At 44.8% G+C, this 26,708-nt stretch overlaps 1 long non-coding RNA gene across 3 annotated transcripts in view; it reads left to right on the forward strand.

Moving 5' to 3' along the window:
• The window catches only part of LOC142599218 (uncharacterized), a 159,113-nt gene extending 133,780 nt beyond the window's left edge, over positions 1-25,333 (forward strand). Inside the window, exons 2-4 of one of the 3 annotated variants that reach the window (XR_012832838.1) lie at positions 18,042-21,266; positions 23,576-23,680; positions 24,788-25,333. This is a non-coding gene — a long non-coding RNA (uncharacterized LOC142599218). Of the gene's footprint in view, positions 1-18,041; positions 21,267-23,575; positions 24,197-24,431; positions 24,724-24,787 lie in introns of those variants that run through there. The other 2 variants (XR_012832839.1, XR_012832837.1) reach the window with 2 other exon arrangements.
• Positions 25,334-26,708: the final 1,375 nt, after the last annotated feature.

Consider the following 26,708-nt stretch of genomic DNA (forward strand, 5'->3'; position numbering starts at 1 on the left):
CAACAACAACAGTACTTAGAATATACAAAACAGGTGATACACAATGCAATTTGCTCACCCAACCTGATGCCCAGCCCATCCCTGAGCAGCTGCTACTCCCTGGCCAGCCCCTTTTTATGCTGAGCATGAGGTCATATGGTATGGAACACCCCTTTGGCTAGTTTGGGTCAGCTCTCCTGGCTGTATCCCCTCTCAGCTTCTTGTGAAAATTAACTCTATCCTTGCCGAAAACCAGGACAGCTGGTTTTGGTACCAAATAACTCCATGCAACACACCACCTCTGCTGTGCTGAGTGACCACCATAACAGATGGAGCCCAAAGTCATGGACTAAATGAACTCAGTGGACATTTTGTGGATATTTCTGGACATTTTAAAGACATTTTACAGGGGTGGTCCATAGACTAGGAGAATGATATCTGTGTATATCAAAGGATGGGAAGGGTGGTGGTGGTTAATGAGGTTGTATTGGATAGCGTGGGACCTGAGCATGATGCAAATGGTATGGAATAAGGGGTGGAGAATGTGCTGGTTTTGACTGAGATATAGTGTTCATTTTCTTCACAACAGCTGGTATGGGGCTATGTTTTGGATTTGTGCTGAAACTATGTTGATAATTCAGGGATGATTTTGTTATTGCTGAGCAGTGCTTACACAGAGTCAAGGCCTTTTCTACTTCTCACCCCACCCCACCAGTGAGATGGCTGGGGGTGCACAAGAAGTTGGGAGGGGACACAGACAGGACAGGTGACCCCAATTGACCAAAGGGATATTCCATACCATATGACATCATGCTCACTTTATAAGGGGCTTGGGGAAGAGGAAGGTCGGGGGGGTGGCAGCCTTCAGAGTGACGGCATTTGTCTTCCCAAGTACCCATTATGCGTGATGGAGCCCTGCTTTCCTGGAGATGGCTGAACACCTGCTTGCCCATGGGAAATGGTGATTGAATTCCTTGTTTTGCATTGCTTGCATGTGTGGCTTTTGCTTTACCTATTAAACTGTCTTTGTCTCAACCCATGAGTTTTCTCACTTTTTTACTCTTCCGATTCTCTCCCCCATCCTGCCATGGGGGGAGTGAGTGAGCAGCTGTGTGGTGCTTTGTTGATGTCTGGGGTTAAACCATGACATGAAACTAAGTGGCCTTTTATGTTGTTTGATAGCTCCAGTTATGAGGATAAGGTCACATACTTAATCTTTTTTTTTTTTTTTCTCTAAAATCTCCTACCCCAAGACTTGGGTAACAAACATGCACGAGTGATGGTAACATGCAATCAACTATTTTTACTGAGATTACTTTAATGGCTACAGATATTGTTTTAACAGATATATGTGCATACACATATATATATTTATTTTTATATTTAAATATCTATATTTAAATGTGTTCTATTATATTAACCTACTTAATAAACATGTGTTTGTATATATTTGTATGTTTTCATTCTTTGGACAAATATAGAACATTTTGGAGAACACAACAGTCATGGGTGCTTCTGTACCAAAAATCACTCCTGACAGAGAGCTTTCATCTCCTAAAATAGAAAAATAAATCCTCTTAGCAAGAGGAACACAATATAGCAAACAATATGCTGATGCCCAAGATGCATGTTAGTATAATTTATCCCCCTCATCTTACTAAGCTACTCTGCAGCTTGATACTGTAGTATGTTAAACACTGTGATTGATGAGTGTGACACTAGCAGCCTAGAGCAGGTTAAGCCTATGCTCTTCCTTCCATGTACTCTTCAGCAAAAGAGGAAAACAATAATTTTGTAAACTGAGTTGAATCTTGCAAACCTTAATTCTGGTAAATGCTATTACCGTTGGTATTTTAACTGCAGCTGACACAATCCTCTGATATGGCTGGAGTTATAGGGAAGGGTATTAAAGAACATCAAAATGTAATAATAACATGAAGACCAGTAAAAAATTACTCAAGCCCATACCTAACCATGACATTTTAAATGTACACAGACTGTGTTGTTTGTGAGAAATAGAACAGGAAACATGGCTGGGACTGCCATGTCATAGGTCTTCAGCACAGAGAAGTTTCTCTTACAGGAATGCTCATAATGGCAATAAAAGGCATTTGTGTTTTCCATTTGTGTTAGAAACCCTCTATAGGTTGCACTGTATTAATACAGCATTACTGTCGTGGTTTTACCCCAGCCAGCAGCTGAGCACCACGCAGCCGCTCGTTCACTCCCCCCCATCGGGATGGGAAAGAGAATCAGAAGAGTTAAAGTGAGAAAACTCGTGGGTTGAGATAAAGACAGTTTAATAGGTAAAGCAAAAACCGCGCGCACAAGCAAAGCAAAGCAAGGAATTCATTCACCACTTCCCATGGGCAGGCAGGTGTTCAGCCATCTCCAGGAAAGCAGGGCTCTATCACGCGTAACGGTTACTTGGGAAGACAAACGCCATTGCTCCGAACGCCGCCGCCCCCCCCCCTCTTCCCCCAAGCTCCTTATAAACTGAGCATGACGTCATATAGTATGGAATACCCCTTTGGTCAGTTTGGGTCACCTGTCCTGTCTGTGTCTCCTCCCAACTTCTTGTCCACCCCCAGCCATCCCGCTGGCAGGGCAGTGCAAGAAGCAGAAAAGGCCTTGGCCTCATGTAAACACTGCTCAACAATAAGTCCATAGAACAAAAAACATCTCTATATTATCAATGCTGTCTCCAGCACAAATCCAAAACATATCCCCGCACTAGCTACTATGAAGAAAAATCAATCCTCTCAGCTGAAACCAGGACATTATCCACCCCTTATTCCATACTATTTACGTCATGCTCAGGTCCCACACAATTCAATACATCCTCATTAAGCACCACCACCCTTCTCATCCCTTGATATAATATGCTGATATCATTCCCTTAGTCTGTGGACCACCCTTTTAAAATGTCCATAAATGTCCGCAAAATGTCCATTGGGTTCACTTGGTCCACAGCCTTGGGCTCCATCCACCATGGTGGTCACTCACGACAGGAGAGGTGGTTGACGTGGAGTTACTGGGCACCAAAACCAGCTCAGGTCAGGTCCACTGCTGCACTTGCGCTGCCCCCTGTAAGGCTTGTTCTCCATTGGTTCAGGTGATTTCTGCTACAGTAATTCCTGTAACAAGCAACTCAAATCATGGGTTACAACAATTTAAAGGTATTTCCATTACAATCTCCACCCCTGGTCCCTTCGAGTCAGACCATCAAGTTTACCATTGCAATGAACACCTCCCCTTGCCCCTGCTCCGGCTTGAACTTATCCTCAGACTGCAGTCCCTCAGGGATGTACCTGCTCCAAGCGGAGCCTTATCCATGAGCCACAGTTTCTCCAGGGGTACACCTGCTGTGGCATAGACTTATCCACAGCCACAGTCGCTTCAAGGTGCACCTGTTCCAGCATGGCCTTCTCCATGGGCCTCAATGCCTTCATAGATACACTTGCTCCAGTGTGGCCTTGCCCACAGTCACAGTCGCTTCAGTCCTCTCAGAAATAAACCTGCCCTATCATGGGCTCGTCCATGGCCACACACTTTGAAATGTTCCAGCATGACCCATGCACAGCCACTGATGCTCCCAGGTGTACCTGCTGTAGCATGGACTTATCCTTGCCACAGATGCTCCGAGGTGTACCCTCTCCAGCATGGACTCATCCTTGGCTCACAGTCCTTCCAGAGGTATACCTGCTGCGGCACAAACGCAACCACGGCCCCAGACACTTCGAGATATACCTGCTGCGGCACAGACGCAACCACGGCCCCAGACACTTCGAGATATACCTGCTGCGGCACAGACGCAACCACGGCCCCAGACACTTCGAGATATACCTGCTGCGGCACAGATGCAACCACAGCCACAGACGCTTTGGGGTGTCCTGCTCCGACGTGGAATCATCCACAGGTCACAGTCCCTTCGACTCGAGTGCACACAGGAGTTCCAGCCTGTCCAGGATGGCAGCACAAAAACAGCAGCGATGCCCTGGCCACCTGCCAGCCCAGGCGCATCGCCATTGCTGTTATCAAAATGTTCCCAGGCACAGCACAGTAAAATGATAAGAAATACAGCAGTACAGCGAGCAGCGAAAGCACAAAGCAGCCACTAACGAGCACTAGACTCTAATAGATAGTAAGGCAAGCAAGCCCCATGGCAAGCACAGGAGCCTGACAATTAATAGCTAAACAGCTAATACTAAATAGCTAATAGCAGCTATAAATTCAATCTAGCACATTCCGATCAAATCTGTCATTATCTCGAACCCTTCGAGCCCCACGTTGGGCGCCAAAAAGACTGTCGTGGTTTTACCCCAGCCAGCAGCTGAGCACCACACAGCCGCTCGTTCACTCCCCCCCATCGGGATGGGAAAGAGAATCAGAAGAGTTAAAGTGAGAAAACTCGTGGGTTGAGATAAAGACAGTTTAATAGGTAAAGTAAAAACCGCGCGCACAAGCAAAGCAAAGCAAGGAATTCATTCACCACTTCCCATGGGCAGGCAGGTGTTCAGCCATCTCCAGGAAAGCAGGGCTCTATCACGCGTAACGGTTACTTGGGAAGACAAACGCCATCGCTCCAAACGCCGCCGCCCCCCCCCTCCTCTTCCTCCAAGCTCCTTATAAACTGAGCATGACGTCATATAGTATGGAATACCCCTTTGGTCAGTTTGGGTCACCTGTCCTGTCTGTGTCTCCTCCCAACTTCTTGTCCACCCCCAGCCATCCCGCTGGCAGGGCAGTGCAAGAAGCAGAAAAGGCCTTGGCCTCGTGTAAACACTGCTCAACAATAAGTCCATAGAACAAAAAACATCTCTATATTATCAATGCTGTCTCCAGCACAAATCCAAAACATATCCCCGCACTAGCTACTATGAAGAAAAATCAATCCTCTCAGCTGAAACCAGGACAATTACCCAGCTACCTGCAGATTTCTGCCACAAAAGACCTCCCTACTTGTCTAATACATGGTGGATGTCAGACGTTTTTTCAGTGACTACCAGACTCTTGAACTGTTATACCAGAGAAGTTGCTACCCTATAAAAGGCAAAAAAATAGAATTAACTCTAAATGAACCATAGAAAAACTCTCATATTTTGTATGTTTGCAGTACTAAATTGCTTACTAGTTTAGCAGCAATATTTTAAAAGCTAAAACAAAAGAATATTTGCTGACTGCTAAACCTGTTATAAGTTAAACATTCTCAATTAACAGTTGTTTCTGCCTCAGTCCAAGCCTGTAAAGCAACTCCTTTTCAGATTATGTCATTATGTCTTTTCCTTGAAGATATTCCAAACTCAACTTTATAAGGCCGTGAGCAACCCATTGTAGCTTTGAAATGACCCCTGCTTGGAGAAGGGATTTGAACTAGGGGAGCTCCAGAAGTTCCTTCCAAACTAAATTATTCTGTGATTCTCTTAGGTATGACAAATACTCATCCAGCACTACTAACTCCAAAACCTAGTTATGCTCATTTAAATGACAAAATGGTTAATGTTTTTTCTGTGAAGTTTTCAGCAAGGGTATCTAGCTAAGAAGTCTGTTCTACAGTTACAACATTTACCGATATGAACTCAACTGCCAAAGAGTCCCCACTGCCTCAGTACAGTTTGTTTCCATGGTAAGGCAGGATATTAAGCCTTATATTAGACGCTCCTAGCAGGATTAAAGAGAGGTTGGTATGTCTTGGTCATCAATTCAATGTTAGCCTAAAAAAGAAGCAATTTATACCTAGTAAGGTGGGAAGAAGCTGGAGGAGTTGTTTTGTTTTCCTATGTAACCACAGGGCTTGGTTGCCTCTGATTTTATGGGGCTGTTATTCAGCAACCCAATGGGTCCCTACCAGTCCTATGTGCCTACTTTAAAAAAAAAAAGCCTGGCAGGATATGAAATATGTTAGGACAGGGTAATCTTAACTGGACTTGCTATCAAATTTCAATAACAGAAAAAATATTGGAGTAAATTGCTCCTTTTCATATTTAAGCAGAACCATCAATTTCCCAGGCTACTGAAAGCAGCATCACAACCCTCGGTCACCACCAGCACCGCAGCAGCATCTAAATTTACTCTGCCCACAAGGAACAGCCTGCCTACAGAGCAGAAAAATGTCTTGATTGTAATACTGAGCTCCAGCTCAACAGCCTCAGGCCTTGTGGCATGCTCTCACACTGAGATGGATGTCTTGGAAAATTTTCTCAGAAGTCTTTTGTGGTAATTTCCCTCAGAAAAAGGAGTGATACACAGGGAGACCATCACTGCTCAGTAGTCCTAGTTACATACACAGTATAAATACTGAGAAACCAGAGATAAAGGGAATCGATGGTCTCTGTCACTCAAAGAAGTGCTTCCATCCAACATCTATTCACTACTGTTCAAAGGATCATCTGTGCATGAAGTCCTCTCTCAGCTGATGTTAATGTCGATGTGAGGAGCGATTTGATAAAATAATTCATGTACTACACAGGAATGAAATCAGGGCCTCAACAAGTGCTCTGCTGAGGTGTTCAGGTTTTGTTTCATTGTTTTTGGTGTGGCAGCAGGTGGAGGCACTGCCCTTGGGGTTATGTCAAGACAGCATCCAAGTGCACTGCCCCCAATTCCTCTGTCACCCTGCTCCCCAAGGAGACAGTTATCCCACGGAGACTTCGTGAGAGGTTCCAAAAGACCATCGGTGATCTCTGCTCCCACCGTTGTCACACACTCTGCCATCAGCATAGCCCTTCACCCCCCACCCCCACAGGGCGAGACAATGGCCTCAAGCGCCTCAAACAACACGGTCCAACAGTGGGCCAGCGGAAGGGCAGGGAAGTGACCTCCATAGGGTTGGTAGTAGTATACTCCGCCAGCGGAGTTGGGTTGCAGCCTTTGGCTGTGCGCATGCCTGTTCTTCTCAGTTTGCTGTGGGGGACCGGAGCAGGGTGAGGTGGGGTTGTCTTGTTGCTCATGTTGGATGCTCCTTCATCCTGTTCTGTCTTTCGATTATGCCCATGCACTACAGAGTAAAAGGCAGTGTTGTGAGCATGTCCTGCACCTGAGACTGCGAGAGAGTCGTACTTCCACTCAAGGAACTTCATGTAAACAAATTGCAGAGGTGTGACTCAGTAGGCATCCTCAGTTGGGTTTGCAACAGTGCAACTCTGTCCTGTTTCAGTTGTTGTGAGGCCTCTGTGAAACTGGATGAGGGGATAGGATTCATCCCATTTCTGGGTGTCACTTGAGTGGTGATCATTTTGATCTGAAAAACCATGTTTTAAATGTCCGTGGGGTCTTTAAAGAGTGAGTAAATAAAGCAAGGTTATAGTCAATGCAAATGTTAGGTGCCTATATTAAAGAAGGGTTGAGTTCAGTAAAATGATGAAACTAAAGTACCTATTAATGAATAGTTACTATATTCAGTTGAGAAATGCTGTTAAAAAATCAGAACTTCTTGTTTTAGTTTGGTTATAAATATAGGTTTTACTGTTATATGAAGGAAAAATGAAACTTTAAATTAAAAAATCAGATCATCAGCAACAATACTTAAAAAAGGATACTGAGAGAGAATGGAGGACAAGACGTTAAAAAGAGATTAAATAAAGGCATCAGTTTTATAACAGTAAAAAATACATTTTAAATCTTTAATTTTTCCCTCTAGTGAAATAAATATCATAGTTCAAAATAGGGGTGTGTTGTGGTTTAGCCCCAATCGGCTGAGCACCATGCGGCCGCTCCGTCACTCCCCCCTCCCCCCGTGGGATGGGGAGGAGAATGGGAAGACAAAGGCAAAACCTCGTGGGTTGGGATAAGGACAGTTTACTGGGACAGCAAAGGGAGAGGGAAATAACAACAACAGTACTTATAACAGAATATACACGACTGGTGATACACAATGCAGTTTCTCACCCAACAACCATACAACTCAGACTGCGTGCTCAGACCCATCCCGAAGTCGGACCGTCCCCGAGTCATGCGTCCTGGAGCCGCGCCACCCCTCTGACCAGCCTCTCTTTTATGCTGAGCATGACATCACATGGTATGGAATACTCCCTTTGGCTAGTTTGGGTCACCTGTCCTGGCTGTGTCCCATCCAGGCTTCTGGTGAAAATTAACTCTATCCTAGCTGAACCCTGGACATTATCCACCCCTTATTCTATACAATTTACGTCATGCCCAGATCCTACACTTCCCAATTAATCACCACCATTTTCTCTGTGTTTGACATATATATACACACACAGATATCATTCCCTTAGTCTATAGGCCATCCCTCTATGGTATCCATTGAGTTCCTTCAGTCCATGACTTTGGGCTCCATCTGTCATAACAGTCTCTCAGGGCAGGAGTGATGATGTGTCCTCTTAGATTTTGCATGCTGCATCTGGAACTCGTGGCTGGTGTATCATCTGGCATGGTTCACGCGAGTGGTCTATGGGTTGAAGATATTGATTTGAAGGAAGTTTCTGGGTGCCGGTTGCTAAGGCTAGTTCTAGTTCCATCATCATGGCATTCATCCTTCATTAATTTAGGTGATTCTTACTGTAATACCGTTCATACAGCATATAGCAATTGTAGCAAATAACAACATACAATTTAATTTATCGGCTATTCTCACCCAAAATCAAATCCCCTTGAGGTACACACCGGACTTCCCCATCCTTCCACATCACCCACCAAATACACCTACGTCCCTGAGCAAAAGCAATCCCACAGATGGGTTTGCTCTGGTCTGAAGCAGGACTAACCCAGACTGTCTTCTCCAACATATTCTTCATATGTACTATGGTGACTTTATCCCCTTCTAAAGTGCATGGAAGTTTTGACTGGGCAGGGCCAGCTCGATTGGTAGACCCCCTAGAAATGACTAACTAACTAGTTGATCTTAGCTAAATGTGTATCCCAGTGTTTGAGGGTCCCACCACCCATTGCTCTCAGGGTAGTCTTTAGCAGTCCATTGTATCGTTCTCCCCGGCTGTGGTGTACAGCACATTTTTCACATCTGGTCCTGCCCAGACTGGCCCAAGGGCCACCGCACGAACTATTTCCTGTTTAATTTGTTCAAAGGCTTATCATTGTTCAGGGTCCCTTTTGCAATCCTTCTTCTGGGTTACGTGATAGAGAGGGCTTACTATCAGACTGTAATTTGGAATGTGCATTCACCAGAAACCCACAACACCTAAGAAAGCCTGTGTTTCCTTTTTGTTGGTTGGTGGAGACATAGCTGCTGTTTTGTTGATCACATCCATTGGGTTCTGACAACGCCCATCATGCCATCTTATTCCTAACAACTGGATGTCCTCTGCAGGCCCCTTCACCTTACTTCGTTCTATGGCAAAGCCAGCTTTCAGAAGGATTTGGATTTATTTCTTCCCTTTCTCAGAAACTTCTGCTGCTGCTCTGTTGCCCCATACGATGATGTCATCGATGTATTGCAGGTGCTCTGGGGCTTCACCCTTTTACAGTGCAGTCTGGATCAGTCCATGGCAAATGGTGGGGCTGTGCTTCCACCCCTGGGGCAGTCGATTCCAGGTGTACTGGACACTCCTCCAAGTGAAGGCAAACTGTGGCCTGCACTCTGCCGCCAAAGGGATCGAGAAAAATGCATTAGCTATATCAATTGTGGCATACCACTTGGCTGCCTTTGACTCCAGCTCATATTGAAGTTCCAGCATGTCTGGCACGGCAGCACTCATGGGCGGTGTGACTTCATTCAGGCCACGATAGTCTACCGTCAGCCTCCACTCTCCATTGGACTTCCTCACTGGCCATAGGGGACTGTTAAGGGGTGAGGGGGTTCTGCTGATCACTCCCTGACCCTCCAGTTGATGAATTAGCTTGTGGATGGGAACCAGGGAGTCTCTGTTGGTGCGATATTGCCACCAGTGCACGGTCTTCGTAGCAGTTGGCACCTGTTGCTCTTCAACCCTCAGCAACCCTACAACAGAAGGGTCCTCCGAGAGACCGGGCAAACTAGACCGTGGTTCAATTTCCTCTGCTTCCAAGGCAGCTATTCCAAAAGTCCACCGGTAGCCTTTTGGATCTTTGAAATACCCTCTCCAGAGGTAGTCGATGCCCAGGATGCACGGAGCCTCTGGGCCAGTCACAATGGGGTGCTTTTGCCACTCATTCCCAGTTAAACTCACTTCAGCCTCCAGCAGAGTCAACTGTTGGGATCCCCCCGTCACACCACAAATAGAGATGGGTTCCACCCCTTCATAGCTGGATGGCATTAAAGTACACTGTGCATTGGTGTCCACTAGGGCTTTGTACTCCTGTGGGTCTGATGTGCCAGGCCATTGGATCCACACAGTGGATGAAGTGGCTGGCCGGCTCTGGTAATATGAAAAGAGTCTTTCTTCCTCCCTCATCTCGGCTGTGGAGAAACTGTCCCAGGAGGTCCGGAAACTCAAAGATAATAGGTCCTACTCCTCACCTGCACAGACCAGTATTTCAGCTGTTTTAGGAGTAAGAGTTCCTCTGCTCCAGAGAGAGGATATAGAGAGTACACACCACGAGGTACCCTGTGGTTTTATCTGCGTGACCACGGAGAAGACATGAGGAAATGGGATGGAAAACCTACCTCAACCCTACAGGCACGAGTACGTGAGCTGCAAGGCAAGACAGTTGTAAAAAGGGATTCTTCCAGGAAAAATGCTGCTCCAGTTTCCACCAGGCAGACCCCCAGACTGAGTGAAAGGCCCAATGGCACTTATGATCCTCCTGAAGGGACTTCTAAGTCCTTTTTGCAAGAAGTGAGTAGCAAATATGATGAGCAGGATTAGAGGGGCCCTGTCTCCAGCCAGGTGGAGGAAAGGGACAATAGGGACATCAGACCCACAGGAGTACAAAGCCCTAGTGGACACCAATGCACAGTGTACTTTAATGCCATCCAGCTATGAAGGGGTGGAACCCATCTCTATTTGTGGTGTGACGGGGGGATCCCAACAGTTGACTCTGCTGGAGGCTGAAGTGAGTTTAACTGGGAATGAGTGGCAAAAGCACCCCATTGTGACTGGCCCAGAGGCTCCGTGCATCCTGGGCATCAACTACCTCTGGAGAGGGTATTTCAAAGATCCAAAAGGCTACCGGTGGACTTTTGGAATAGCTGCCTTGGAAGCAGAGGAAATTGAACCATTGTCTAGTTTGCCCGGTCTCTTGGAGGACCCTTCTGTTGTAGGGTTGCTGAGGGTTGAAGAGCAACAGGTGCCAACTGCTACGAAGACCGTGCACTGGTGGCAATATCGCACCAACAGAGACTCCCTGGTTCCCATCCACAAGCTAATTCATCAACTGGAGAGTCAGGGAGTGATCAGCAGAACCCCCTCACCCCTTAACAGTCCCATATGGCCAGTGTGGAAGTCCAATGGAGAGTGGAGGCTGACGGTAGACTATCGTGGCCTGAATGAAGTCACACCACCCATGAGTGCTGCCATGCCAGACATGCTGGAACTTCAATATGAGCTGGAGTCAAAGGCAGCCAAGTGGTATGCCACAATTGATATAGCTAATGCATTTTTCTCGATCCCTTTGGCGGCAGAGTGCAGGCCACAGTTTGCCTTCACTTGGAGGGGCGTCCAGTACACCTGGAATCGACTGCCCCAGGGGTGGAAACACAGCCCCACCATTTGCCATGGGCTGATCCAGACTGCACTGGAAAAGGGCGAAGCCCCAGAGCACCTGCAATACATTGATGACATCATCGTATGGAGCAACAGAGCAGCAGCAGAAGTCTCTGAGAAAGGGAAGAACATAGTCCAAATCCTGCTGCAGGCTGGCTTCGCCATAGAATGAAGTAAGGTTAAGGGGCCTGCACAGGAGATCCAGTTGTTAGGAATAAGGTGGCATGATGGGCGGCGTCAGATCCCAATGGATATTATCAACAAAATAGCAGCCATGTCCCCACCAACCAACAAAAAGGAAACACAGGCTTTCTTAGGTGTTGTGGGTTTCTGGCGAATGCAGATTCCAAATTACAGTCTGATAGTAAGCCCTCTCTATCACATAACCCAGAAGAAGAATGATTTCAAATGGGACCCTGAACAATGATAAGCCTTTGAACAAATTAAACAAGAAATAGTTCATGCGGTGGCCCTTGGGCCAGTCTGGGCAGGACCAGATGTGAAAAATGTGCTGTACACCGCAGCCGGGGAGAATGGCCCTACCTGGAGTCTCTGGCAGAAAACACCAGGGGAGACTTGAGGTCGACCCCTGGGGTTTTGGAGTCGGGGATACAGAGGATCTGAGGCCTGCTACACTCCAACGGAAAAGGAGATATTGGCAGCGTATGAAGGGGTTTGAGCCGCTTTGGAAGCGTTTGGTACTGAAGCACAACTGCTTCTGGCACCCCGACTGTCAGTGCTGGGCTGGATGTTCAAAGAGAGGACCCCTTCTACACACCATGCAAGTGATGCTGTGTGGAGTAAGTAGGTTGCACTGATTACACAGTGGGCTCGAATAGGAAGCCCCAATCGTCCAGGAATTCTGGAAGTGATCACAGACTGGCCAGAAGGGAAAGATTTCAGAATGTCGCCAGAGGAGGAGGTGACACATGCTGAAGAAGCCCCACCGTATAATAAACTAACAGAAGATGAGAAGCCATATGCCCTGTTCACTGATGGGTCCTGTCGCATCGTGGGAAAGCATTGTGGGTGGAAGGCTGCTGTATGGAGTCCTACATGACGAGTCGCAGAAGCTGCTGAAGGAGAAGGTGAATCGAGCCAGTTTGCAGAGGTGAAAGCCATCCAGCTGGCTTTAGATATTGCTGAGTGAGAAAAGTGGCCAACGCTGTACATCTACACTGGCTCATGGATGGTGGCCAATGCCCTGTGGGGGTGGTTACAGCAGTGGAAGCAGAGCAACTGGCAGCGCAGAGGCAAACCCATCTGGGCTGCCCCATTGTGGCAAGATATTGCTGCTTGGCTAGAGAATAGTGGCACAGGTGGACGTGGACTGGCAACATCAGGGTGAATTATTTATATCTCATGGTGGGCCTATGACACCTCAGGCCATCAAGGAAGAGATGCAACATATAGATGGGCTCGTGATCGAGGGGTGGACTTGAGCATGGACGCCATCTCACAGGTCATCCATCAATGTGAAACATGCACCGCAATCAAGCAAGCCAAGCGGGTAAAGCCTCTGTGGTATGGAGGACGATGGCTGAAATATAAATATGGGGAGGCCTTGCAGATTGACTACATCACACTCCCACAAACCTGCCAAGGCAAGCACTATGTTCTTACAATGGTGGAAGCAACCACCGGATGGCTGGAAACATACCCTGTGCCCCATGCCACTGCCCGGAACACTATCCTGGGCCTTGAAAAGCAAGTCCTGTGGTGACATGGCACCCCAGAGAGAATAGAGTCAGACAATGGGACTCATTTCCCAAACAACCTCATAGACACCTGGGCCAAAGAGCAAGGCATTGAGTGGGTGTATCACATCCCCTACCATGCACCAGCCTCTGGGAAAGTTGAAAGGTACAATGGACTGCTAAAGACTACCCTGAGAGCAATGGGTGGCGGGACCTTCAAACACTGGGACACACATTTAGCAAAGGCCACCTGGTTAGTCAACACTAGGGGATCTGCCAATCGAGCTGGCCCTGCCCAATCAAAACTTCCACCTACTGTAGAAGGGGATAAAGTTCCCATAGTGCACATGAAAAATATGTTGGGTAAAACAGTTTGGGTTATCCCTGCTTCAGGCAAAGGCAAGCCCATCTGTGGGATGGGTCACCTGTCCTGGCTGTGTCCCATCCCAGCTTCTGGTGAAAAGTAACTCTAACCTAGCCGAACAAAGGACAGGGTGGCTTAGCAAAAATGTCTTTGGAAGACATAACATATACTATAAAAATATACAGAAAAATAAGTGAAGAGTTTTGCTGTTAGAAATATACAACATTAACAATAAAACATATAGTTTTTAATTTACTGTTTTAGTTCAGCAGGAGTTTTATTCCCAGTGGCACTGTTCTCTAATGCTGCCAAGTGCTGAGCGCATCATGTCTTCTAAAGAATAAATGATGCCATGGAATAGAGAAATACACAAACAAAATGGCAACTCCCTGAACTCCCATCCTCAATTGAAATTCAGAGGGTAAAACATAGTTTTAAGAGAAAGATGAAAATGAATGGTGATTGAAAAACAGATAATGCTCATGATAATAACTGGAAATATCAGGGCTTAGCATTCATAGTGTGTGTTTAGATTATCGACTAATACAATATTAAGATAGGTAATTGTTTTACAAAAATGATAGTCCTAAATAAATATTGCAAACTTCATTTTAAGAACTCTGGAAGACATTGATGTGAAGGGCTCCTGAGTGGAGGATCACAACAGGGGACCCTTCCTAATGCGGCAAAACCACAAAGGCAACAGCACAAGGAGAGAGAGGGTTCCTCAGTCCCCCTGCCAGGGCAGAAAAGCGGGAACTCCTAAAGAGAGAAAGCTCTGCCCTGACTCAGTGCGTGCAGGGACAAGAGTGAAGGCAGCAGTTTAAAAGCCAGTGTACCTGCCAGTGAAGCCAGTGAAGGCACTGAGGCAAAGGGCTCTGCAGCAGGGGATTGTGACAAGGGACCCTTCCTAAAGTGGCAGAACTGCAAAGGCAAAAGCACAGGGAGAGAGAGGGTTCCTCAGCCCCCTCCCCAGGGCAAAAAAGGAGCTCCTGGGGAGAGGCAGCTCTGACTCAGCATGGGTGGGGACAAGAGCGAAGGTGGCAGTTTAAAACCCAGTGTACCTACCATTTCATCGAAGCCACTGAGGCGAAGGGCTCTGGAGCAGAGGATTGCATTGGGGGACCCTTCCTAAAGTGACAAAACCGAAAAGGCAAAACCGCAAAGGTAAAAGCACAGGGAGAGAGAGGGTTCCCCATTTCGCCCCCAGGGCAGAAAAGAGCGAGCTCCTGAGGAGAGGTAGCTCTGACTCAGCATGGGCAGGGACAAGAGTGAAGGCGGCAGTTTAAAACCCAGTGTACCCGCCATTTCAGTGAATCTGTTACAGCAAAATCAAATGTAACCAAGACTTGCTGCTAAGGGTGACCGTTGTATAGTCCTATCCCTGTGTTAGTTAATGTATATCTAACCAATGTACTAATGAAGATGTGATTGTCAAGAAGTAGAAGTGTAACTGATAAATTGTTAGTTTGACCAACAAGCCTTGAAGAATCGTTGAGGATTGCCAAAGAAGAAGGAAATTAGGGGAAAGGTAATTCCAACGGGGGAGATCGTGACCACCGACCCATGGACCACTCACCCTAATCATATCACCTACTCAAAAGATAAAGGCAGAGAAAAGAACTGATCATGCGTTCTAGTTTGCATGCTAGATGAAGAAATCTAAACCAATCATTTCATAGAATAACAATGCATATGTATTAGAAAGATGAATATGTTAATGTATAATGTATAAACAACCACTGATTTGGAGCTTTGAGGTGCTGTCTTGGGACAGACACCCATATCTGTGCAAATATGCAATAAAATACCTCTGCTCTGTGTGTATTTTGGCATGTTGCACACTGGGTAAACGAACCCCCAGTTTTGGGACAACATGCGGACTACAGAATTGAGAAGAAAACAGTTTATAACTAGTGATGTAAGTCAGCATTCTTAGTTCCACAGGGTAAACTATCAATAGCACAGGCTTTCAAGTCTAGCATTGTTCTTCTCTATAACAGAATTTCCAGAATGCAAATAATACAGGCTTGTGACTGTAGTGTTGTGAAAATGTTAATTTTTATATTAATTTAAAACTCAAGATTTAAAACTTGGATCAAAAGATATTAGTATAACTTCAGTCTTTTTCAATTTTCTTGAAAATATCAGAAATTAATGAAGCAAATAACCTACTGGTTCTTCAGCTGGAAACATGCAACAGGTTGTTAACATTAAGCCGATCAAAGGGGGAATCAGTAAAGGTAAGGGTTTTTGTGTTTTTTTTTTTGAAAAAGGTATTTTTTCGCTTGTATTCAGGAAGTTTTAAGAAATATTTCCATTATTTTCAGTCATATAAAATACAAAAATAAAATAGCAAAGATCTAAGATACTATATGTGAAAAACCGTAATGCTTAATCTTGGGTCATGTAATGGAATCCATCTCATTTCCATAAACCAGATAAATTTAATCCACAAATATATTTTGAGAACTGTATTAAAGTAACTATTTTCCAGTTGATGTTAATATCCACCTACTTTAAGAGATTTTTTGAGTGCATGCAGTGCCTATGAAAGAAAAACTTTCCTTTTGTATTTTCTTTTTATTTTTTCCTCTTCATATTTTTTTCTTTTGATTGTGTTATCTCCTTTTCCAAGGAAGTAATGTGTTGGCAGGGAAGGAGGGAAAGGATCAGATAAGCTTGGGACACCCAATGATGTTCTTGTGCCCAAATGTGTACCTTACCCTTCCATACAGGCCTCTTGATCTTCTAGTGAATTGCCACATTTTACAATGCCAGCATTTTTAGGCAAACTAACATCAGTAGTTTACTTAAAGTGCTAGCCTGTGACTTATGTTAATCCATAAGCAGCTCAGATATCTGTGTAGAACAATAGGGTCAACATTTGGGAAAAGTAAGGTCAGTACTGCCATTATCATGCCCCCAGCTGAGCTGCTTCATTGGTATCAGTATGACAAATGTTATGGTTCACCTGGTCACCAGAAATGTTTTGCTCACTGCAAAATGAGACAGATACATTCTTGAATGCATACTTGCTGCCTGCTGAAATGTCAAAGTTTGTTGGTAGTAGGAGATGGCATGTCAAACTGGTGGGACTAAGATAACATAAAGAATTATATTTCTTAGTTGCTTGTGTGATTTGGCTGTTTAGGGACAATCTGATAGCCTAGTTTGGGGTTTGGAATACATTTTCCCTGTACCATGTATGGTGGTGCAGCCCCCTGGGCCACTCTCAGATCTCAGGATAAGCCCCATTGTGCTGCTTGCATCTTGGATACAAGCGCAGTGACTTGAGTGTCAGGCACTCTGGCCACACCTGGGCCATCTGCTGCCTGAATTGTCTACCAGAATGACTCAGCACAAATTGTGGCCAGAATGGAGAATACTGACCAATCATCTCTAGATTCTATAAATAGCGATCCAAAAGTGAGACCTTTTGAGCTCTCTGGGACCGCAATGGGCTGTATGACTCAGTACCTCCCCCTGAACTGGGATGCCTTTCAGGGTAGATTTTTTGAGGATTGAAAGATTATCCAACGATAATTTCACAAGGACTCAAAGGCCTAATTTTGTGAGGTTCACCGACTGCCCGTTGATGAATGCTGGCACATAAAATGAGTAATTTATGAAACTCACAAAAAGAGAATTTTTAATCATAGGTTAACCTCTGTGTGTGTGTGAGCAATTTGGTTCAGAACTATTTGCCTGCCTGCCTGTCTGTGTGTAATTTGATTTAACCCCCATCTGTGTGTGCAACCCTGCTGTAAGTTTCGAGTGACCCTTGCCATTTTCGAATCTTTAACTAAGTCGCTATTTTGATTGTAACAAATTCCATTGAATCATTCTGTTAAATTGGCTGATGATTAAGTGCTGTTAATAATTATACAACCTAATATTGTGATCTATTTCAAAAAAATTAATAAATCCTAAATTGCTGCTAAAGCAAAGCCGTGTAACAAAATCTCATTTGCGAAACCATGCTGACAGGTATATTGAGGTTTTAGTATTCCTCTTTGAATATTGCTCACTTAAATTCTGTAAGGACCTTGGATATCGATGGAATCACAGAATCATAAAATCATTTAGGTTGGAAAAGACCTTTAAGATCATTGAGTCCAACCATTAACCTAACACTACCAAGTCCACCACTAAGCCATGTCCCTAAGTGCCTCATCTAACACGTCTTTTAAATACCTCCAGGGATGGTGACTCAACCACTTCCCTGGGCAGCCTGTTCCAATGATTGATAACCCTTTCAGTGAAGAAATTTTTCCTAACATCCAATCTAAACCTCCCCTGGCACAAATTGAGGCCATTTCCTCTTGTCCTATCACTTGTTACTTGGAAGAAGAGACTGACACCCACCTCGCTACAACCTCCTTTCGGGTAGTTGTAGAGAGCAATAAGGTCTCCCCTCAGCCTCCTTTTCTCCAGGCTAAACAACCCCAGTTCCCTCAGCCACTCCTCATAAGAATTGTTCTCTAGACCCTTCACCAGCTTCATTGCTCTTCTTTGGATGCACTCCAGCACCTCAATGTCCTTCTTGTAGTGAGGGGCCCAAAACTGAACACAGTGTTTGAGGTGCAGCCTCACCAGCATTGTCCTGAAATGGGGTTCTTTATCTGGTGTACAAAGAGCCAATAACACACAGAGCTGAGATATTTGTTTATTTCATGTCTGCGCAGAGATGGGTGCTAGGTGGTCACTCCACAAAGCTAGCACACCTTGGTTATCACACGGTAAGCATTTATACATTTCAAGCAACTGTTATCAGCACTTTCACATCTAATTTTACAATTACACTTAGTTACCCTTGTTTTTATTGCTCCTTGCTATGTCCCATCTCAGCATCCTATCTTTTTACTACTCATGCTCACTGAGGGGTGAGTTTATGTGAGTAGGGGGCTTTTTCTCCTCTAGAGGTGTGGTTTTACTATGATAATTAGGATAGTTCACTCACAGTTCAAATAGCTCTTTGACTTTATCAGTAGTAGAATTATTCTTGTGCTTATCTGGGTATTTCTTTTGTTTGGCTGATGGTGTCATCTTGTTCCTTCTCTCAGGGATGGGCCTCATTAACTATTTACAGAGGCTAAGTAGCATCCTTTGTTTTATTTCTCACATATCTCCAACACCAGTGCCAGTAACAGGGGGACAATCACTTCCCTAGTCCTGCTGGCCACACTTATTTCTGATACAAACCAGGATGCTATTGGCCTTTGTGGCCACCTGGGCACACTGCTAGCTCATAGTCAGCTGGCTGTTGGTGTCTCAGTACCTCGTTCTGCCTAGACATTTATTTAACTTCTTGAGGACTGAAGAGCTGTCCAAAGTGATTAGACTTTTTATCTGTGTGAGATTTAATCTCTGAAGATGTCAGATTAAACAGCGTGGCTGCCCATTTTGTGTTTATAATATCACCGTCGAGATTTTATCAGTGACATTTCCAACTCGGTTATGAGGTGTTAGGAATCCTTTAAGGTTGAGTTCAAATTCAGCTGATACCACTTTTGTAAGTTTATTACATAGGTTGCACTTGTGTTACTGTCAGCTTTAATGTGATCAGAGTTTTGGTCATATTTCTTTTATTTTGTATAGGAGGTATCATTATGGTACTAAATAGTTATGAACAGTTGTATTGGGTCTGGCTGAGCTGGAGTTAATTTTCCCCATATCAGCCGTCATAGTGTTACAGCAAAATCAAATGTAGCATGTAATTTAAACCAAGACTATTGCTGCTAAAGACGTCTATTGTATAGCCCTACCTCTGTGTCAGTTAATGTTTATCCAAGCAATGTGCTCTTTTTCTGTTAATTAAGATGTAATTGTCAAAAGGTAGAAGTGTAACTGATATATTGCTAGTTTTACCAACAAACCTTGAAGAATCACTGAGGATTGCCAAAGAAGAAGGAAATTAGGGGAAAGGTAATTCCAACAGGGGGAGACCGCAACCACCGACTCATGGATCACCCACCCTAATTACACCACCGACTCAAAAGAAAGAACTATTAGCTATGCGCACTAATTTACATAGGAGGCAAAAGTTTATTAACCAATCATATAATGATAAACAATACATATGTATTAGAAACAGGAATATGTTAATATTAAGTGTATAAATGACTGCTGATTTGGAGCTTTGGGGTGCTGTCTTGGGACAGACACCCATATCTGCGCAAATATGCAATAAAATACCTCTGCTCTGTGTGTATATTGGCGTGTTGCACACCGGGTAAATGAACCCCCAGTTTTGGAACAACAATAGTACTGTGCTGTGTATTGGTAGCTAGCAAGGTGTTGATAACACACCAGTGTTTTGGCTACTACTGAGCAGTGCTGGCGCAGCATCAAGGCTGTCTCTCCAACATTTCTCCCCCCCTTCACCAGTAGGCTAGGGATGGGCAAAATCTTGGGAGGGGACATATCCAGGACAGCTGACCCAAAGTGACCAAAGGGATATTCCATGCCATATGACATCTGCTCAGCAATAAGAAGCTGAGAGAAGGGAGGAGGAAGTGGGGGCATTCATTATTTACAGTGTTTGTCTTCTGGAGCAACTGCGACGCATACTGAAGCCCTGCTTCCTGGGAAGTGGCCGGACATTGCCTGCTGATGGGAAATTGAGAATAAATCTTTTGGTTTACCTTTGCTTCCATGCATGGCCTTTTGTTTTTGCTTTATTAAACTGCCTTTATCTTGACCCATGAGGGGGGGTTTTGTTTTTTGGGTTTTTTTCCATCTCATTTTTCTCCCCTCCCTGCCGTGCTGAGGAGGGGAGTGATAGAGCGGCTTGGTGGACATCTGGCGTCCTGTCAAGGTTAAACTATCAAGGTCCTTTTTGGCACCCAACGTGAGGCCCCATAATGGCAGTTTTGTATTAAGCGTGCTATAGCTAGAGTAGTTATTAAGTGGCAAGCTCCTGTGCGGGTCATGGAGCTTGTTTGGCCACACTGCTTATCTCTTTATTTTGCTGAGCTTGGGAACATGTTAATACAAATAATGGCTCTGTGCTTTGCCCTGGCATTGATGGCTTTACTGCGCTGGGCAAGCTATTTTGTGGGGAGGGTGAAGGAGCTTGGGAGCATGCTAGCACAAGCAATGGCTATGTGATTTGCCCTGCCATTGATGTTCTTGCTGGGGGAGCTGTCTTGTGGAGAAGATGAGGGAATACATCTCCCTCTCCCTACCCAGGACTGATGTGAAGATTGATGTGGATGGTTTTATCATGCGGGCTCCTGAGATCCTTATTCACCCTTATGTGAGCTGTTTAATATTACTAATTAATACTGTTGGCATATTATGGGTTTTGTGGAATTTGGTCTCATCCTGGTTTGAGAAGACAAATTTTGGGTGAGGCAATACTGAAATGTGCCCTGAGGTGGCCAGTCGCTGGGTGGCAGGGTGTGTGGAAGGATTTGGGCAGGTTCCTAGGGTGATTATCACCTCCTATAACCTGGGACTTTACACCTGAACAGGCAAGCAATCCTGGCAAACTGATGCACCACCTGTCAGCAAAGAAGTGGGAGGAAGGAGTGAGAGAAATCAGACAGGAAGCAGAAACTACCCAGTCCCTGACCTCATCAGAACTTTGAGACATGCGGAAAGATCACATCCACCAGCCAGGTGAGTGGATTGCTGCCTGGCTGCTCTAATGCTGGGATAATGGGGCTGACAGTCAGCAACTGGAAGGTAGGGAAGCCCAACAGCTGGGATCCCTAGCTAGAAACTGAGGAATTGAGAGAGGAATTGGAAAAGAGGCAGCAATTTGCAGTCTCTGGAGATGTCTCCTCTCAAGTGTGAGGGCAAGATAGCCATTCAAGGAAGATCTTGTGAACTCCCCAGGATAGTGGACTACCACAGATGAAGGCATCCAGTACTTGAGAGAATTAGCAGTGCTGGAAGTCATCTACAGTGATCTAGATGACGAGGAGGTCTCCAAAGATCCAGAGGATGTCCTGTGCACGCAGGCCATGTGGAGGAAGGTGATTCAAAGTGCCCCAGTGTCATATTCTAACAGCTTGGCAGTGATGTAGTGTGGTCCACTAGATGTAGTGGAGGGTGTCCCTGCCCACGGCAGGGTGGGTGGAACTAGATGATCTTTAAGGTCCCTTCCAACCCAGGTGTCCTGGTTTCAGCTGAGAGTTAATTTTCTTCATAGTATAGAATCATAGAATCTTTAAGGTTGGAAAAGACCACACCACAGTACTGGTATTGTTTCACCAGGCATACCTATCAAAGGGGCTATACAGATATCATAGAATCATAGAATGGTTTGGGTTGGAAAGGACCTTAAAGATCATCTAGTTCCAACCCTGCTCCTGTGGGCAGGGACACCCTCCACTAGACTGGGTTGCCCAAAGCCCCATCCAGCTTGGCCTTGAACACTTCAAGGGATGAGGCATCCACAACCTCTCTGGGCAACCCGTTCCAGTGCCTCACCACTCTCACAGTAAAGAATTTCTTTCTAATATCTGATCTAAATCTATCCTATTTTAGTTTAAAGCCATTACCCCTTATCCTATCACTACATGCCCTTGTAAACAGTCCCTCTCCAGATTTCATGTAGGCCCCCTTTCAGGTATTGGAAGGCTGTAATAAGGTCTCCCTGGAGCCTTCTCTTCTCCAGGCTGAACAATCCCAACTCTCTCAGCCTGTCTTCATAGGAGAGGTGCTCCAGCCCTCTGATCATCTTTGTGGCCCTCCTCTGGACTTGCTCCAACAGCTCCATGTCTCTCCTGTACTGGGGCCCCCAGAGCTGGATGCAGTACTCCAGGTGGGGTCTCACAAGAGTGGAGTAGAGGGGCAGGATCACCTCCCTCGACCTGCTGGCCACACTTATTTTGATGCAGCCCAGGAAACAATTGGCTTTCTGCAAGCACACATTGCCCGCTCATGTTGAACTTCTCATCAATCAATACCCCCAAGTCCTTCTCCTCGGGGCTGCTTTCAATCCATTCCTCGCCCAGCCTTTAGATGTGCTTGGGATTGCCCCGACCCACGTGCAGGACCTTGCACTTGGCCTTGTTGAACTTCATGCGGTTCGCACGGGCCCACCTCTCCAGCCTGTCAAGGTCCCTCTGGATGGCATCCCTTCCCTCCAGCATGTCGACCACACCACACAGCTTGGTGTTGTTGGCAAACTCGCTGAGGGTGCACTCAATCTCACTGTCCATGTCGCCAACAATGATGATAAACACTGTCGATCCCAGTACCGTCCCCTGAGGAATGCCACTCATCACTGATCTCCACTTGCACATTGAGCTGTTGACTGAAATTCTTTGAGTGCGACCATCCAGCCAATGTTTTTCTCTTGTATAGTAGCACACTTCTGGCTTGCTCTAGGCATGACAGTAAAGCCCTTTCATGCACAGAACAAATCATTGTGGAATGGAGACATGTTGAGCCTTCTGATACAGAGAAAATTTCTTGCAAATGATTGATATCACTACAGGAATGAGCAGTTGTTTTCATGACTTTTTTTAATAGAAGAGACCAGAAAAGGCCACATTGTACATATCTGAATTCTGTACCTCCCTGGGTGAATCATTTGGTCGTAATGCAGGACAGTGTGATGGGAGATCTGGGTGTGTATGCATGCACTAAGCAGCTTTCAAAACTATTTGTTGAGCCAGACAGAACTCTCCAGCAAGCTGGGTGTAGGTCACAGGCTGCTATGTGAATAGCCTTGCACTAGATAAGCTAATGGTCCCTTTTGGCCTTCATTTATAATCTGAATCAACTGCTTTTTAAAAATAGTGATCTACTCAATCCTACACATAAGCACGCCTTCTGAATTCTTGGTTTCACATCTGCAGTTTATTAATTCCTTCATTTCTTCAGATAAGAGGGTTTTTTTATTACAGGGAAATGTATGACTGTCACTCTTCTATGATTATTTTAGTATTCATTTTTGTCTGTTTGCTACTTCACAGCTCTCCCTGGGAGAGGCAACCAACACTCAGTCTGGCTGGATGTTCTCCACCTTCTTCAACACTGCCATGAGAAGCTCAGAGCTAGAGGAGAATATCTATGCTTTGGTATTATTCCCAAACTCAACTGAATGTTGTGTCCAGAAGGCTTATCAGGTTATCTTAATGAATACAGATTTCTCCAGAGTGTCACTAAGGTGATTCTGGAAAAGGAAAAAAAAAAAAAATAGGGAATTTTTAGCCATAGAAATGGCTAATACAGATTAAACTAGAGATAATTTGGATGTTTGCTTAACATTTTTTTCCTCGTTTAAATAAAATGCACTATAAACCAGGTTATTTTGAGACTTACAACTAAATTGTATAGTTTTGTAACATAACTCTCAGAAATCCTAGAGGTAGTGCTGGGAAACATCACACCCATCTCTAAGAGAGAAAAAGGAGAACCTGAAAAATTATAGCTCAATCAGTCTAATTTTATATTTGAAAAGCTATTAGGACAAATTATGAACCATTCTTTTAAAAGCTCCCATCTAATCTCACAGAACAATTAGAATGATGAAGCCATAGGGAAAAAGTAAGAAACACTATGGAAAATACCATGGAAAAAAAAAGCAAATGATCAGAAACAAACATAAATTAATGAAAAATAAGCAAACCACCAACTTTGTCTGGATAGGTAGAAAGTGCTGGAATGAAGAAACTAAATGATTTTTAATTACTGTGTTGTGTTTTGGTCCTATAGTGGTAACTTCAGCAATATTTCAATTTGAATTACAAGCTATTGGAGATATAGTTCTTCAACTAAAAATTAGATCTATAATGATTTAAAGCAAACTTTTATATCTTTTAAACACAGGAGGCATCAACATTCCTCATGTACTCCCATGTACCAGAAAACAAGAATGGGTATGGCAGACAACTCCTAGATTGAAAACAATTGTCTGAACAGACCTACTAACAGGAAAATTAATATTATTACATTAGCAAGGCCATTAAGTGATAACATGAGGAAATAAAAGGGACATACATTTTACTTCAAGCTTTTTTAATATTACGTTACATATCATCAGTATTGATAAAACTGGCAATCTTTCTGTATTACTGTATTATAAAACACTGCACAGACTCTTAGGAGTTTCTATATTAAAGACTATAAAAATTAATTTGAACTTGACTGAATGCCTATTGTTTATGTTTTGTTTGATGTTGTAGGTTTTCTATGCTGAATGGCTGCATTAGCTTCATACTCATTTACCTTTTTAGTGAGGGACAAACACAGTAAAGGTAATCATGTAGATTTGGTGCTAGGGAAAAGTGCTGGAGAAGTTAGTAAAACAAGTTCATTCACAGGAAGTATGTGGGCAAGCTCATAAGAACATATAGTCATTGCATGCGGCAGCTCTTCTGCTGTCATGATTGACGTAAAGGTTGTCAAAGGGATGATCATTGTGTCTGTTTTGACAAATTAAATTATTATGCTTGTTTATTTGGATGAATATGTTTTCATCTGGTGACAACACATGAAGCCTGGCTGACTATAGATGCCCTTGAAGGCTGTGGCCTAGAAGAGAAATTCGCATTTTATGTTGCCAACATTGACAGGACAGCAGAGGGGCTGGTTACAGCCAGTGCTGCTCACTTATCTTTTCCTAAGGCACCTCAGCCAAATAAACCAGCAGCTCTATTGGAGCTGTTAGGTGTTGCTCAGCTGTTTTCTTCAGCTGTGGGGACTTGGAGATACAGGAGCAGAGCTGGACACCATGGAAAGGAATGCTTAGACTTGCTGAGTAGTATTTCAGTGCAGTTTTTTATGCCACCTGTGTTGGGTTTGTGTGGCAAGGTTGTGGTAGCAGGGGGGCTTAGAGGAGTGGCTTCTGTGAGAAGCTGCTAGAAGCTTCCCTTATGTCCGATAGAGCCAATGCCAGCCGGCTCCAAGATGGACCCGCCGCTGGCCAAGGATGAGCCAATCAGCGACGGTGGTAGTGTAGCAAAAAGATAGGCCTGTAACGAAGGCCTACTTATATGTGATAAGAAACTATTCATTGTTACTTTAGGAAGAAGGCTAACAATTCTTAGAATGAGCACCTGCTACACATCATGATAAAAAGGAGGAGCTATAAGACACTTCAAGGTCCTTATATACATACTTTTCAGAAAGGGAGGACACTAATTGCCTCCAGGAGCATCCTTATCTTCCTGAGGCATATAGCGAACAATTACCAACACCGAAGTATTGAGAAACTAGGGGAAAGGTAACTTGGGCCAGGGTCCCCACAACCACTGACCCATAAGCCCCCTACCCAAATGATACCCCCTACTCAAAAGATAGAGGCGGAGAAAGGAACCGAGCATGTGTTCTAGTTTGCACACTAGGTGAAGAAATAGGAACCAATTATTGTAATAGGGAGTGTGTCGTGGTTTTACCCCAGCCGGCAGCTGAGTACCACGCAGCCGCTCGTTCACTCCCCCCCATCGGGATGGGAAATAGAATTGGAAGAGTTAAAGTGAGAAAACTCGTGGGTTGAGATAAAGACAGTTTAATAGGTAAAGCAAAAGCTGCGCGCACAAGCAAAGCAAAGCAAGGAATTCATTCACCACTTCCCATGGGCAGGCAGGTGTTCAGCCATCTCCAGGAAAGCAGGGCTCTATCACGCGTAACGGTTACTTGGGAAGACAAACGCCATTGCTCCGAACGCCGCCGCCCCCCCCCTCCTCTTCCTCCAAGCTCCTTATAAACTGAGCATGACGTCATATAGTATGGAATACCCCTTTGGTCAGTTTGGGTCACCTGTCCTGTCTGTGTCTCCTCCCAACTTCTTGTCCACCCCCAGCCATCCCGCTGGCAGGGCAGTGCAAGAAGCAGAAAAGGCCTTGGCCTCGTGTAAACACTGCTCAACAATAAGTCCATAGAACAAAAACATCTCTATATTATCAATGCTGTCTCCACCACAAATCCAAAACGTATCCCCACACTAGCTACTATGAAGAAAAATCAATCCTCTCAGCTGAAACCAGGACATTATCCACCCCTTATTCCATACTATTTACGTCATGCTCAGGTCCCACACAATTCAATACATCCTCATTAAGCACCACCACCCTTCTCATCCCTTGATATAATATGCTGATATCA

The sequence above is a fragment of the Balearica regulorum genome, chromosome W (assembly GCF_011004875.1).
Source record: "Balearica regulorum gibbericeps isolate bBalReg1 chromosome W, bBalReg1.pri, whole genome shotgun sequence".
Taxonomy (NCBI): Eukaryota; Metazoa; Chordata; class Aves; order Gruiformes; family Gruidae; genus Balearica; species Balearica regulorum.